General features: G+C 37.3%; 1 protein-coding gene across 2 annotated transcripts in view; it reads left to right on the top strand.

Annotated features, from left to right (window-relative positions):
• Positions 1-17,268, top strand: part of LOC146402779 (uncharacterized) — a 118,784-nt gene that overhangs the window by 67,516 nt on the left and 34,000 nt on the right. Inside the window, exon 2 of one of the 2 annotated variants that reach the window (XR_014807773.1) lies at positions 8,455-8,669. The exons of the other annotated variant lie outside the window; for it this stretch is intronic. The gene's annotated coding sequence lies outside the window, so the exon portion shown is untranslated. Of the gene's footprint in view, positions 1-8,454; positions 8,670-17,268 lie in introns of those variants that run through there. 2 annotated transcript variants of the gene reach the window in all.

The following is a 17,268-nucleotide window of genomic DNA, read 5'->3' as shown; positions in this document are numbered from 1 at the left end:
GCCAGCCGTCAGTTCAATCCCTTAAACTATAACTTGATTAATAAATAATATCTTGTAACCTGCCTTGACTGATCAAGCTTGCTTTAATTGTTCTTGCAAAATGCATACCCTCCAAGTTTCACGTAACTTAGACAATAGATCACAAGACTCCTTTAACCGGCCCCCATAGGTAACACCTTTGATGTATGGGTTGCTATAGTAACAGTTGCCTAAGTTGTTCTTAAGTATCATGGATCTAGTCTCGCCCAGTTCAAACTGGTTGAGATCACCAACCATTCAACTGGGTCTGTGAAGGTGTCCAGTGGATGACCTTTTGACATCAGAGGGCCAAAATCGCCACCCTCTGATCATGCTAGCGTCACCATTTTCTGAACATGCGTCCCTTGAAGAGGCCTGTAACTCAGACCCACACCTGTGCAGAGCAACCATTGTCTCAGCTTTTTTTCCTGCCCCCACCACCTTCCTCCATACCTCCAACTACCTTATAATCTTCAATCATAAATATTCTAAGCCCTTGCATTCTGGGAGGCGGATCCGAGATTTTTTCTCCTGTTTCCTCCCTTGGTTGCCTTGTGAATAAACCCTTTCTCTGTTGCAAGCCTCCCTGTCTCGGCATTAAAAATTTAGATGGATACACCCCTGGAACCTAACAGCTGTGAGTAGAGGTTCACATTTTCCTGTAAGTTCTAAATCTAAATTGACAGTCACTATATCAGTTGGGGTAAAGAGGGGCAACAGTTTCCAAAAGAAGGCTAAGGAGCTGGCAAATACATACCTCTGCCAAATACAAATGTGTACACACGTGCGTGTATACTCACACCTATATATTTGTATATACACTCCATAGAAACACACTCATATTATGGCTATCTACTTGTCTCTAAAGGTATATGTACATGAATTCAGTTTAGACTATGGCAGGAGCATGGTTCATGTTAGAAGCAAAAGAAAAGGAAGCACAGACTAGGTGTCCAGTGATCAAGCAAACCTGTATGCCTGCCATTAAAGTCATTAATTCACTCTGAACTCAGAAATTGTCTGCGGTGATGGGGGAGGGGGTGTTAGATGAAATAAATATATATCGAACACCTACTGCATGCCAAAGTGAGTACATACCCTTTCCTGCATGCTTACGGGTAACTGAATTGAAAGAGTCTGTCCTCCACAGTTTTTGAAACATTCCCTGTCAAAGGAAGGAAGGAAGGAAGGAAAAAGAAAAAGAAAGAAAGAAAGAAAGAAAGAAAGAAAGAAAGAAAGAAAGAAAGAAAGAAAGAAAGAAAGAAAGAAAGAAAGAAAGAAAGAAAGAAAGAAAGAAAGACAAAGAAAGAAAGGGAGAGAGAAAGGAAAAAAGAAGGAAGGAAGGAAGGAAGAAGGAAGAAAGAAAGAAGGAAAGAAGAGAAAGAGGAAGGAAGGGAGGAAGGGGAAAGAAAAACAACCTAGCCAAAAAGATGGTTGCCATTTCAAATCCTGAGGACCTGTCAGGAATGTCCTGCACAGTCAACTCTTTCTGCCTCATCCACCAAGGACATTTATAATTCTGACAAGATGTCTCTGTCTTTCAAAAAATCCCTGCAGGAGATTGTCAACTTTAAAAAATGGTGCCCTAAATAGAAGGGGGAAAAGTAGTTAATGTGCTTGTTTTCATGAACTAAAGTTCATGGAAAAATGGGACTCCTCCCCAAACACCAGTGACAGACAACTGTGTGACATGTACTTTACACTGGCTCCTATTATTTTCAAGAACATTCCTCTTCCTTAGAAATCGCTTTAACCAGTGCTCTCGGAATGATAATTCTCTTCTGGAGAGATAATCTTTTTTGCGTTGATGTAGTTCAATTAGATGACATACGTTAACTATCTATATTCACGCCTAATATGTAATAGATGTTCAATTGACAACAGCAAATTGTTAAACCTGGGTGGTTAGTGTCACTTGCTTAGATTTAAATTTTTATTTTATTTTATTTTATTATTTTTTTTTATTTTTTTTTATTTTTTTGTCTTTTTAGGGCCGCACCAACAGCATATGGAGGCCAGGGGTCCAATCAGAGCTCTAGCCGCTGGCCTACGCAACAGCCACAGCAACGTGAGATCCAAGCCACACTGCAACCTACACCACAGTTCATGGCAACACCAGATCCTTAACTTACTGAACGAGGCCAGGGATCAAACCCTCATCCTCATGGATACTAGTCAGGTTTGTTAACTGCTGAGCCACGATGGGAACTCCTAGATTTAAAATTTTAGATAGTATAGAAACTGATTCCCAGCTACGTAGTTTATGTTCTACATACGCTATGTCATAAACATTGGAGGTTTATAATTTCTGCTTACTTTGAATCTATAGATGCTAATCATCATGTTCTTTCTGAACCTTTTCTGACACAGCCTGTGGTGGTGAGCTAAGTACATCTATTTTTGCGACATTGATCCCCAGGGCTGGGTCAATTCCATATCAGAAATAGTGCTAAAATTATCCCTTTACCCAAAAGAAGCCAGGAAAAGATGAGTTCTTTCCTTAAATATTTGTGTAAACCGTTCTTTTTTTCCCTTAGAACAAAAAATATATTTTCATTATATTGTAGAATAGAATCTTATTACCAGTGAGAGGCGCTTTTTATCAAAATAAAAATAATAAATTACGAACACAAGAATCATGGGCAACATAAAATGTTAAAATCTGTAAGTACAATTTGTACCTGGTCTCCTCTTTTTGAGGCTTCAGCACGAGTCTTTGTGGCCTCTGTACTTAGGCATGAATGCCATGGAGCAGCACAGGTTATGTCACATCCTGTCTTTTGACAGACAGATGCCTGAATAACTTGTACCTTTAGCTATATTTACATTACAAAGCCATAACTCCTGTTTTGACAGCCAGGTTTGTAGCAGTCCACTTGAGTTGTCACATTAGGAGTTCATTTTTGACCTGACAGTCTGTGGTCTGTGTCAGTATTTAGTTTTGTCAAGTTTGGACTGGCAAAGGGAAACTATATCAGAACTCTATTAATACAAGTGACAGCTGTTGACTTGGTTAAGAGAACAAGTCTAATTCGTGGTACATTTTGCTTATATAAAAATAAATAAATTAAAATGTCCTTTTAAATTTTTAAAAATTTTTATTGATGTATAGCTGATTTTCAATGTTGTGTTAGTTTCAGGTGTACAGCAAAGTGATTCAGTTTTATATATATATATATATATATATATATATATATATATATATATATATATATTCTTTTTAAGATTCTTTTCCATTATAGATTATTATAAGATACTGAGTATAATCCCCTGTGCTATACAGAAGATCCTTGTTGCTTATCTATGTTATATATAGTAGTCTGTATATGTCAATTTCAAACTCCTAATTTGTCCTTCCCCACACCTTTCCCCCTTTGGTAACCATAAGTTTGTTTTCTATGTCTGTGAGTCTATTTCTGTTTTGTGAATAAGTTCATTTGCATCATTTTTTTAGATTCCACGTAGAGCGATATCATATAATATTTGTCTTTATTTGCTTACTTCACTTGGTATGATAATCTTTAGATCCATCCATGTTGATGCAAATGGCATTATTTCATCCTGTAAAACAGAAAGGCAATAATAAGACTATATACTCAATAGTAAAGCCCATAGTTATTAATACTGTATTGCACACTTCAAAGTTGCTGAGAGAGTAGATCTTAAAAATTCTCATCATAAGAAAAGTGTTTTTGTAACTAGGTATGATGATGGATGTTAACTAGACTTATTGTGATGATCATGTCACAATAGATAAAATAAAAAATCATTACATTGTATATCTGAAACTAACAACATTATATGTCAATTACATGTCAAAAAATAGTAAGACGATAATGAATAAAATGAGATTTTTTTTCAGACATGCAAAGGATTAACAGAGGGTGTAATGTACGTAATTCCAAAATAATAATTCCTTGCAGATATTAAATGGCCAGGTGATTTAAGCATATTTTAAAGAATGTTTCTCTTGGGACTTGTGCATATTTATAATAATAACCATTTAATTTGTGTGAGTTTTATGCATCTAGACTTCCAGCAAGTCTACATCAAGAGTTTTCATTCTACCACTTAAAAACAACTGAGGAAATAATAGCCATAGTTATAGAACTGTTGTATCAAGGAAGCAATAATAATATATCTAACTTTTTACTTGAATATACATGTTACTATTTAGTGACCCATCTGTGAATTTAGCGGCCTTTATTTATTTTTTTTTTTTTTTGTCTTTTTGTCTTTTGTCTTTTGTTGTTGTTGTTGTTGTTGCTATTTCTTGGGCCGCTCCCGCGGCATATGGAGGTTCCCAGGCCAGGGGTTGAATCGGAGCTGTAGCCACCGGCCTACGCCAGAGCCACAGCAACGCGGGATCCGAGCCGCGTCTGCAACCTACACCACAGCTCACGGCAACGCCGGATCCTTAACCCTCTGAGCAAGGGCAGGGACCGAACCCGCAACCTCATGGTTCCTAGTCGGATTCGTTAACCACTGCGCCACGACGGGAACTCCAGCAGCCTTTAAACTACAGGGAAAGTTTCATTCCACAGCATTTGAATTACTTGCTCCTGCTAATAACTGGCTTATCCTACAAGGAGTGAAAATGAATTGAGCTCTGGAATGATAACTACTCTCCCGAATGAGAGTGACAACAACAAAAAACTTTCAGGATTAGGTTACTTGGTAAAGTGGTGTTTGGAGATTAAGACTGAAAGCTCATTGAAGGCAAAGGAAGGGTCCAGGTCTCCTTTTCCAGCAGAATGCATGTGAGTGAATACTTATCAAATACATGAATGCACTGTAGACTTTTTTTCTTATTTTTGTTTCCTCTGGGTAGTTTTTATTCTTAGATGTGACACGGATAACAGTCATTTCTTATTTTCTTGACCGTTTTGATCTCCACCAGGGACATGGAGTTGGGAAAATAACTTAAAGACTGTTCATTACATTTGGTCACTTAGAATTTATGCACTAAAACCAGGCTGCCCACATGCCCAACTAGGACCAGGATCACAAATCATCAGAGTGAAACAGTTTAGAATTGACATAACTGTAAGAGAAGCTAATTATCAGCAAAAGCAACAAATACAAATGCTGCAGAAGGAAACCTTTCATGCTATGGGTCACCAAACAGTAATGATGCACATTAAAGGAAAAAGTTAACATGTCATTACTGATTTCTTAAAACAATGGTGTCATAGCTATGGCTGTATAGGTCTACAGCTTTGATGTAAAAAAAGAAAGAGAATGTACTTTATGCATTTCAGTAGGTAAGATTGGTAAAATAATTAAAAGTAAAGGAAGATGAAAAGTGTGTAAGAATGTAATATCATTGTAGAATTCTACTGTTAGAATCACGCTCTATTACATAGAATATATATTCTATTGTACATAGTCTATGAAAATCCCATTTTATATAATTGGATTTCAAAAGATGTCCTAAGTTTCCTTCTTGTGTAATAGAACTTATGTATTTTCTCCATTTGGGATATAACTGTTTCAACACACAGCCTCTGAGCACTGGGTAACACAGTGTTGTCAATGGATTTGCTGGCTTTGAAATTAGACAATTTGGGTCCAAATCCTGATTCTGCCACTTATTATGTATGACTCTGGATAATGTCCTTAAAACTCTCTACTCAAGTCTCCGCATCTGCAAAATAGGAATATGTAATAATATTCCATACTTCACAGCATTGTTGGGAGTTTAGATAACTAACACATCAGCAGGTTTAGAAACACTTAGACATTAACTGCTCAGTGATTGTCCTTAGCTTACAGAAATAATTGGGTGTTATTTTCATAGAATAAAGAGATGATTAAAGTTGTAATTTATATATAATGCCTCGAAACAGTTAATGTTACAATACTTTTGGTGATATTTGGTCAACATTTTATGATAGTTTTACATCATAACTCCATAGTTTGACATTGTAGAAGGCAGAATTTGACTTATCACTTCTGTCTATGGTTTTTTTTAGAATTCTAAGATTAAAAGAGTCCTGCAGACATTCATCCTTTGTTTAGTAGAGGTATTAGTAAAAAGAAAAAAAGTTCCCATGTCAGAGCACAATTAATAATCCTTCAAGAGATACATGGGTCATATTGGTCACAAAATAACTTTGCTGTCAGATACAGAGATCAGATCCAACCCCTTAATTTTAAAAATGAGGAAACAGAATCAGATTAAATAGCTTACCCAGAGTCACTGAACTGGTTACTGAGAGGCAGTGTGTCACTGTTTATGGACAATATTTTATCACTAACCAGGCGACCTCCAGCAAATGATTCAGCCTCCTTGAGCGCCCTGGTCCTCACTGGTATATCGAGTTAAACCTACAAATATGGTTCTTGGAAAGATTAGAATAATATATCACATGGGTAATGTACAGGCAAGCCTCAAAGTGGTCTCCTGCTTTTGGAGACCAGGAGGGGGCAGGGAGGAGGGGAGCATCCTTGCAAAATAGTGAAATAAATAAATGAAAATTACCATCATTATTGCTGAAAAGGAACACTGCACTCCTTTATTAGAGAACTGAGGGAGTGGGGGTAACGGGGTTGGAGTGTATGTATGGCGTGGTTCTAGAACTTTCTATCCCCCAAGAAACTAGACCCATTCACATTCTTTCAACAGACATGTATTGATCACATGCTGCCAGGTGCTGGCAGTACAGCAGTGAGCAGAACAAGAATCCTTCCCTGGAAAGCTTGCGTTTTAGTGAAAGGAAGAGATAGACCATTAGCAAATAAATAAGAAAATTAAATAACGTGTTAAATTGTAATAAGGGCTCAGGGAAAACAAGGCAGAGAAAGGTAATAAGGAGTTACTGTGTCTGGGGAGGAGGCTGAGATGGATTTTAAACCAGATGGCCAAGGAACAGAAGGTTCTTTGAACAAACCACTTTAGAACTTATTGTTTTACAAGGGAGTGAAAAATATCTCTCAGAAAAGATGTAAAAATTCCTGACTTGCAATGTATTTAGAGTTTTATCTACAAAGATGTTTATCACAGCTTTATTTTAAATAGGGAGAAAATAGAAATAACATTAAGCTCCAGCTGAAGAGTTTGTTAAATAAAATACAGATGGAGGAAAAAAAAGAGACAGAACATTTTAAAATTGTGTTATGGAAGAGAGCTTAAAGACCTAGGTATGTACTCCGTAGTTGCAAAAACATATATCCATATGTTCCCAATTTCCTCAGTATATTTTCCTCAAATTAGAAAAAAAGTGCAATGGTTTTCCATAAAATATTGAGAATATTACTATCATGGAGATGTATAGAGATTTTTGATTTCTTAAACTTTTTCTTCTCTTTTATGTTGTGCTGGTAACAAGTGTTGTTTCATAAAAAATTCTAATAATTAAACTGAGATGTATAGATGCCTTCATAAGACGTGGAAAGGATGCTTATCAAATTTAAAGACCGTCTGAAGATCTTACATGGTGTATGAAGGATCAAAACCAGACATTATTTTGACAGACCAGAACAAGGGCCAAAGACATCAAGATGAACTTTGTTAAAAATAAATTTGAAATCTCTGTTTGGGCTTAAAAAAAAAAAGTCCGTTAAAGAGTTACAGAGCTGGGGGAGCCATTTGACATCAGTTCATGAAAAGAAAAGCCTGAGGGTATAAATGACCACAAGTTCAACGTGATCTCAAAGTGTGACACAGATACCTAGAGGCTGATGAATCTTTTCTGTGAATGAATATGCTTCTGGTGTTGGCACAGGTGGTGTAACCGTCCCTCTGTAGTCTACATTGGTCAGATAAAATTGGGCCCCCAGATGGGTTGAAACATTCCCATTGCATTTTGCTTTTCTCCTTTATAGCCCTAGTCACACTCGCAACTAATGCTTATCATCTGTTGTCTCTGCTGTCCTGTAAGCCCCCCCCCCGAGGGCAGGGACTGTACATTATTGTTAACTGCTTTATCGCTTATGTCTAATGTAGGCACCGTCCCCCCGCCACACACACACAAAAAACAACAAGGAGATCCTGTCGTGGCTAATCTGTAGCAAACCTGACTAGTACCCATGAGGATACGGGTTCGATCCCTGGCCTTACTCAGTGAGTTAAGGATCCGGCATTACCGAGAGCTGTAGTGTAGGTGGCAGACGTGGCTTGGATCTGGCGTTGCTGTGTCTGTGGCGTAGGGGGGCAGCTGTAGCTGTGATTCGACCCCTAGCCTGGGAACCTCCATATGCTACCAGTGTGGCCCTAAAAAGAAAAAAGAAAAAAAAAAGATGAGCAGATATGCAGAGATAGCAAGTGCTAGGGAGGATGTGGGGGACAGAAAATCCTTGTGCATTGTTGGTAGGAATGTAAACTGGAAAAGAGTGTGGAGATTCCTAAAAAACAAAACCAAACAAGAAATGAAACTGTAGTTGGCTGTTTTGATTATTGTCCATTCCACTAATTTCATTTATTCTATTTAACAGCATTTATATCATGTCTGTTTGTGCCAAGCATATACATCTACAACTTTAAAGAGAGACATTAATTCATTAACCTTCATTGCAACCATGTGAAGCAAGCAGATGACAGTAGTGAAATACAGAGAGGTTAAAAAAAATGTGCCCAAGCTGGTAAGGGGCAGGGCTGAAACTTGAACCCTGGTACCCCATACTCTGCTGACTTTCAAAAACAAAATTGTGAAAAAAACATGCCCTGTCTATATGAGGTTGACCAGGAAAAGGAGCCTAAGAAACATATCATCTTGAAATGTTTGAAAGAAACAGACCAATTTAGGCTGAAAACAAATTGATATGATCACTTGACTTTGAATTTAGAGCACTTCTATGCAAAATAGGAAGCAATGACTGAAATTAATGAACTTGCCTACATTTAGTGTGAACCTGCATCCTGACCTTCTAGGGCAATCCCAGTCAATGCCCGTTATAGCAACACAGTTATCCACAGCACCCTCTTTCCTCCTCAAAAATGTTCCAACTTGGATGATCAGTTATTACATGGTCACCAAGTTTAGGGCATAAAAGATTTCAAATTTTTTGCACATTTAATTTTTTTAAAATTTCCATGTAGTTGGTATTAAGATTATTTATAACATATTCCTTGTTCTTCAGCCTGAAAAAAACAATGACTTGTTCCAAAATACTCCCCCAGCTAGCAGCAGAGCTGTAACTTGAACCCAGATTGTCTGAATCAAAGGCTCCATGTTCTTCTCCATCTACTCTGCTGAGTAATTCAACCTGCTCAGAGTGCAGGACTAGGACAAGTAGGCAGAAATCCCTAAGAAAAGATGTTTCCTCATATGAAACACAGCATGCAATGTGCTTATATGTTAGAGGAAGAAAACTGACTTAGTGAATGAGTTACCTGATCAACTGCAACCCTAGAAACCACCCAAACCCTGGACTGAATGGGCTTGGGGCAAGGTTTTTATCAAGGGGACCCTTGCACCAATAGGGCCTTGACCCATTACCTATGAGCTTCTCAGGATGTGAGGCATAGATTTCTGGAGGTAAATGAACCATTAGTGGGCCATGCAATGAATTTGGGCACTACTTGGACACAGCATTCCAAGTCACCGCCATGTCTAGGGAGACCTTTTGATTCCCTTTTTAAATTTCATTTCAGTCCTTCCATCACTGCTTAAGGGAAAGCCTGTGCTTGGTGCTAATACAATTTTAATACCATTCAAACATGCTAACCCACTTTTCAACCCAGAGAGCAGTAGATTTTGAGGCTTTGGAGGCAATAATATTCATTTAACTAGTTCTGATACCATTGTTCACTGAATTTCTTCTGACTTGGGACTTCCTTTTATGGTAATAATATACATTTTTCTTTTAAAAGTAAGTCTAAGTGAATACATTAGTCAACCCAAATAAAAACATACTAATTTCTATCAAAAGGTATGGTAGACAGAAAAACAGCCCCTGCAAAATATCTACATCTCAATCCCCCAGAATCTCTGTATATGCTTCCTGATATGGCAAAAGGGTTCTTGCAGGTGGGATTAAGGTCAAAGATTGTGAGATGAGGATATTTCCACAGATCAATTCACATCAGCCCTCAAAAGCAGAAAGCTTTTCTCCTCTGTGATCAGAAAGTGACATGAGGACAGAGATAGAATCAAAGAGATGCAATGTTGCTGTTTTGAAGATGCAGGAAGGCAGGCCATGATCCAAGGAATATGGTGGCCTCTAGAAGCTGGAAAATGAGAAGAAAAGGATTGTCCCTAGGATCTTCCTAAAGTAATGCAGCCCTGATTTTAGCCCATAAAACCTATGTCCAACCTTTGACTTATAAAATTAAGACAATAAATTTGTATTGTTTAACCCACCAAGTTGATGGCAATTGTTTACAGCAGAAATAAGGAGCTAATAAAGAAGGGAATGGGGATAGGCAAAAATTGTGAAAATGGTATTTTTTTTAATTTTTAGGTTTTTGGCTGTGCTCACAGCATGTGGAAGTTCCTAGGCCAGGGATGTAACCCACACCACAGCAGCAACTGAGCCACAGCAGTGACATGCCAGATCCTTAACCTGCTGTGCCACAAGGGAACGCCATGAAAATGTACTTAAATAATTGAAGTTTAGAAAACAATTATTCTAGATGATCTATAATGTCCTTCTGCCGAGGCCAGCTCAGCAGGATGGGGCTGAAGAACGGGTGCTGTGGAACTTAAGGAAAAAAGTTAACATAAAACAAGACCCAGAGACATTTATCTTAAGTAAAGGTGGGAACCGGGGGAGTCAAGGTCTCAGGGACCAACAGTCCTGCCTCAAGAAACCACATGGCTTTTATTGTGCTCTTTAGATGAGATCAAGTGAGGAGTGGCTATGGGTGGATGATATAGGGTTTGTTTACTATTATATAAGTTCTTTTACTATTTTAAAAGCCACTTAGCTGGTAAAAGGTTAAGCTCTTACTCTGACCTCTAGGCACATAGCAGTTCTTAAGCTTAAGTCATTTACCAGCACTGTGACTGTTTTTCAAGCAGGAAGATGGGATTAAGTAAGGCAAGAAGATGGGATAAAGTAAAGAAGGTTTTCAAAGAAACATGTCTGCTTTGACATCCCTCCAATTCTGAGAGGCTCTGATAATATTCCATCACCTGTCAGATTTCCTTTCTTCCCAATAGCTCATTGGTATTTCCTGTGTTTTCACAGACATTCCAGGAAGAAATTTAAAAACAATTATTCAAGTGAAACATAATCTTCTTTGGGAAAAGCAGTGTGTTTTTCAGGGATGCAGTGCTGGAGATGTACATATGACATTCTTATTCACAGTCACATCATTTTTATGTGGATTCTCTTGATGTTGAGAGTTATTTGCTTATCCCAAACTAGTGAGTTTTATTTTTCACATATCACAATATCTTTCTTAGAAAATATTGGGTACATTCAATGTATAGATTAATCTAAGAAATGTTCTACTCCAATTGATGTGAAAAGCAATCAAACAACATGTTGTTGTTTTGAAGTTGAATTTGCTGGCAGATAGCTAGTCCATGTTATATTGAAGGAGGAAATAAATAGGATGAGCCAGATCTGTTTGTTCCAAGTAGTTTTGTTCTGCCATTTTGAAAATTCGCAGCCTACACACTCATGTTTGATTACAGTAATGCCAACACATCTGGTTAGTGTGACAATTAACCACTCCCTGTCCATCATAGTCTCCTTTGTCTTCATTGCACACGTTGAGATATATGAAATTTGCCTTCAGGAGACAAATAAGGGTTAATCAAAGACAGAGGGAAATGTGAGGGCTCCATATCGTGTGATTGATTATATGTTACACATGTAATCTGTAGACCAATAAAGCAGGACATGCATACAGCCAGTGAATACATAATCAGAGTCATTAAAAGAAAGCTTGTCATCTCAGAATGTTAGTCAAATGCTATTTGACCAACTTGCTTCCAGCAACTCATGGGGCAAATTGATGTCAGCTAATCTTAATTCTAAAGAATGGCATATTCTCGAACTAGAGGGTTTTTTTTTTAATTTTTCATCTTTCTTAGGTTGAATTCATTTATCTTGAAGAAATGTATTTTCATGCTAATGCCACTGAAATAATACCCAAGAGCAGATTTGAAAATGGCAAGCTGTAATTTATTGTGGCTATGGAGGCATGGAATGGCCACAAAATCTCCAGAAATGCCTCTTATCGACTGGTCAGAAAACTGTTGACTAGACACCATTCTGATTCATCATCTTCAGGAGACTAAAGTCTCATGCTTCACTCATATGCCACAAATTGAAATAAGAATGGAAAATTGATCTTTCCTTGAAAAGAAAATTAATCTATTTCCAGCTTAGTTTTAAGAAGAAAATGTCATACTCTTTTAGTCAAGAGTGATTTGACTATGTATTAGCCCTGATCCATATTATTGGGAAATATATTTTCAGGCTCTTTAATGACTGAATAGTTCATGTGATGCAAGCTGATTTTGAATTATTGTGATTTCACCACTGAGAAGAATGCAAAATACCCTTTTGCTTTTTCTAAAATATATTTTATTCCTGACATAAGTAGAATTTCCTTTAAAGCCGTTTTTTTGTTTTGTTTTGTTTTTTGTTTTTTGAGCAAAGCTAACACTTTCAGAATCCTGGGTTCTAACAAATTATTAATTAGTTGAGAATTAGATTGATTGTAGCAATTACCTCCAGATTACTTACCTCTGGACTCTTTTCGGTAAGTTGAACTTTGTAAGATATATATTTTCTATCCATTGTCTCTTCCTGTAATAGCCCCAATTTCAGATAAAACTGAAAGAAACCTGATAAAATCACATAGCAGTGTCATCTTCACCCAGTTTAAGTTATATTAACACGATTTTTTGTTCCCTGAAAGCCAGAGATTGATGTCTAGAGGTATAAGATGGGGACCACATTCCTTAATTACCGAAGTACCCTCAGTGGATTATGTGCTAGAAACTACCCTCATACAGTTGTATATACATATTTGAATAACACCAGAGAATAGTGTTCATACTTAAAGAAAAAAAATTGTGTTGACTCTCAGTGAGCATGTAAAGTCTTCTCCAGCCTTATAATAAAGTGATTGATTTGGGTTCAAAGACTGAAACTCGGTTTCCCTAGATGGCCACTTCTGTCATCTCACCTCTGTAAAACATCCTTAGTTCCAGGAAAGAGGCAATACTAGTTGGTATGGGAAAAACCTGATCCAAACATGTTTTTCTCTTTAACTGTGAAATTAGAAAATATCGTAAAGCTTGAGGTACTGACTAGAGTCAAGAGACCCTTTATACTAATTTCTAACTCCAATATCATACCCCTGTCTCAAAAACCAAGTTTTTTGAATAGACAACACACAAACACTCAGACACATTATTATTTGATGTTTCTATTTACACCATTTTGAAGTTCAATACTCAAAGGCTTTTCCAGAAACAAAAAAATCTCCAAGGTCTCAGTAATATCTTTGATATGACCATATAACTCTTTTAAGCCTTCGAGATAGGTACTTATTTTATGTTCTTTTTTTTTTTAGTAGAAATCAATAATTCTGTTTTCAGTCAGGATAATGGATACACGGTACATTTGTAAACTATTAGCACTGTGCTAAAAAGGAAATAAATAAACTCACAGCTGCTTCCAAGACAGTGTATTATTAGAGCTTAATATTTAACTTCGTTTGCTCACCAAAATCGATTTGCCGTTGCTGTTGTTACGACTGCTTCCAGGTGGTTGTCTGCCTTAAAGAAATACACAATTAAATTAGTTCGGGAATGTTCCACACCTAAATTATATTTGCTACTTTTATTTTTATTTTGAAGTGCATCATTTCATTCGGCCTCTGAAAAAAAATAGCGTGGCTTCTCCTTGCCATGTGTCTCATTTCTCTAAATATCAGTCACAGGAAAGGAAGGAGATGATTAGACCTGCTTGGTGGAGAGGATCTCCTGTGCAGATGTTCTCCCAACACAGTTAGCAAACTGAAGCCTGGCTGCATTTTTATTGACAATGACTTCCTGGCCTTTTCCATGGAGCCCTCCCCAGCTTTCCTACTGAAAATTCTTCTTCTTGCCAGAAATAGTGTCCTGTGAAGCCAAAGGGATAGGCTTTATCATGGGAGTCGTTTTTTATTTTTTATATTTTATTTTTTAAAGTCATATTGAAGTGCAGTTGATTTACAATGTTGTGATAATTTCCACCTCATAGCAAAACGACTCAGCCACACATGTACACACATCCATTCTCTTTTATATTCTTTTCCCACACTGGAGTAATTTAACATTATGCTTCTTACACTGATTTTTGACCGCTCTTTATTCAGACTTAGGGTGAACATTCCGAAACTAAATATTTCCTCAAATAGTTCAAAAAATTTCCAAGCTCGTTCTATAATCCTTTACATTAGGTTTTTGTGGGTTTTTCTTTTTTTTTTTTTTTTTTTTTGGCCATGCTCACAGCATGTGGAAGTTCCTGGGCCAGGGAGCAAACCTGCATCAGAACAGTGACAATGAGCTACAGCAATGACAATGCTGGATCCTTAACCCAGGGAGCCACCAGGGAACTCCCAACACTAGATTCTTTTTTAATCTGAAATCTCTAAAATCAGATGGATTGAGAATCCTTGAAGGATTTCCATTTGGATCTGCTTTTCCTCCTGTGTGTAAGGCTGGGTGTCCTTTGGTAATACAAATTTCTGACTTCAATGTTCCCTGTGGCTCTTCCTCCCTAGAAGGGAAAAAGACCTTACTACAGTGGGCTAACATTTACAGCAGCTATGGGATGGAGTGCACTGTGGCTTCTACAATGCTTTCATATGACTATTCCCAGGTTTTTCTCAAAAAAACACATTTTCATTTACCGCATACACCGTCTTTACCAGGACTGGCCCAGTTCACCAGTTCAGGCAATAGCCTGAAACATGTGGCTTCAGGGACCCCAAGATGACTGCCATCCTGTCATCACAATATCCTGTCACCTCTCTGCCCGATCCCTTCAAGGCTTCCTGAAAGGCTTTTTAGCAGAGGATGGATTTGTTTTCAGCACACTTTAAAAAATAAGTTGGACCTTCAAACACTCTTACAAAGAACTGCAGATAACTGGATCCCTCGTGTGCAGATTTTGCGGGGAGACAAGATGTGAAGGCATAGAATACATCTTAGTTAGGTGAGAAATTGGCATTCGAAGGATGAAAAGGGGGCTGAGGATGAAACTCTCAGCCCACTTCCTATCTTTGTTTATGGTCAGTCCTTGCAATTGTAATTCTAAAGAGAACAATACTTGTCATAGAAACTTCTAAACTACTTATAGAAAATCCTTTATTCCCCTCTTTCGTGGCAAACTTTTGAGTGCATGTAGAAATATTTTACCATTGGAATCTCTCTGTTCTGTATATAGAGTCTTTCTTGCCTCCATATCGTGGGCTTATTAGTATCTTCTATATAGTAGGACATAGATCCTTAAATAATTTAGACATCAAAGAGAAACTACTGCTTTACACTGGGTTGTAATAGAATTGCACCCCCAAAGAACTGTGACTTATAAATCTTAAGATATTAATTACTGTCACTACTGTTAATGGTTAATGCAATACAGGCTAATTAATATTTATCGATCAGCAATGTCCAAGTAAAAATAAATGTAATGTCTCACGGTCCTAGCCTATACCTTATTCATTTTGAGTCTAACATTCACAAATGATATTGACAAGCACATGAACCTTTAAAAATTAGTTTTTCATTTTTAATTTAATGTAATCAATTATGAAAAATTAAGTAAAGTTAATTTTTTCCTCATGGATTTAATAGTTTAATGATAATATTTACATTCTTAAACATCTAATTTAGAATCACTTCAAAAGATGGTCTCAGATCATGAGGCAGAAAACTATAGCCTGTGGGCCAAATTCAGCTGCTGCCTGTTTGTACAAGTAATGTTTTACTGGAACACAGTCACATCCATTCATTTACGTATTGTCTATGGTTGTGCTCTTCAGTAAGAGCTGAGTAATTGTGACAGAGACCATATGGTCCTTAGAGCTGAAAATATTTACTACCTGGCCATTTATAGAAAAAGTTTGCCCATTCCTGCTGTAGATTATCAAAACGTCAGCAGTGTGAAAAATCTTTAGCAACTCAGTAAATTATATTCTTTAGGGTCTTCAGAATTGCAATTCGAGAGACTTAAAATTGGGTAAAACTGAGAGTGTTCAGGGAAGAGCCAACCTTCTTTAAGGTTGTTCAAGAAGTGTGATTGAACCTGATGCAAGAAAGGAAATACTTGTCCTCAGGGGTTAGACTGTCACAAGTTATTTTAGGGTAAGTGTCTAATAAGTGTCTTGAGTTTCTGTGACATTAGGCAGACGTTCTGGATAGCTGCGTTAAAACAAGAAGTAGTCGAAGTCCAGACTTCATCCAGCCTGAGACAGGAATAAGTCCCACTTCCTCGATGGCCTCCCAGCTCCATTTTAGGGAGTTCTCTTAGCAATACTGACTCCATTTGGATTCTCCTTTCATAACCCCAATGAACAAAAGTCCAGCAGTCTAGTAGAAAAGTGAGCATAGAATATGAACAGAAAATGTACAGATGTGAAAATCTGAGTTCCCAATAAATTTATGAAAAGAAGGTGAACTTAATTAGAAACTAGAAATAGGCAAATCGAAACAAGGGATTATGTCATACCAATCAGACTGGGAAAGATTTTAAAATCTATTAACACCAAGTGTTAGTGAGGCTTATTAACAAAGAGGAACTTCTTACACTGCTGGTAGGCACTTAAGTTGGGTCCACTGCTTTGGAGAGCAATTTGGCAACATCAACAAAAGAGAGAAAAAGTTTTGATGTGACCATTCGACTTCTAGATCTATAGTTCAGAGAAACTCAGGGACCAGGATACAAGGAGTTTTATACAGTAACGCTCACTGAATCATTGCAAGAGCTCAAGAATTGGAAACTATCTAAACACTCCATCAACTAGAGAATAAACAGTGGTCTGTGGACACAATGAAGTAGTTATTAGAGAAATTAATAAAGCAGGTCTAAATCTTAATTATATGGGGGGAAGGTCACATAATAATATGGAGAGCACACTATTAAGTTTGGTAAGTACAAAAATCATGAACATCATCATAAGTGTAGTAGTAACAACATAAGAGCAACCCTGTAAATGAAAAACACAAATTCAGAATGACAGTTACCGTGGGGAGATATGGAGCTGGGTGGGGTACTCAGGTAGCTTCGACTGTACCTCAAAATTTTATTATTTTTAATTTAAGGAAATCGTAATAACAAACAAGTAATTGAGTATCT

Source organism: Sus scrofa, chromosome 6, assembly GCF_054392235.1.
Source record: "Sus scrofa isolate SSC_HxYL_T2T_F1_AM1 chromosome 6, Sscrofa_HxYL_maternal_Yorkshire_Landrace_v2.0, whole genome shotgun sequence".
Taxonomy (NCBI): Eukaryota; Metazoa; Chordata; class Mammalia; order Artiodactyla; family Suidae; genus Sus; species Sus scrofa.
Note: the sequence above shows the minus strand (reverse complement) of the source record. Positions and strands in the feature narration are given on the sequence as shown.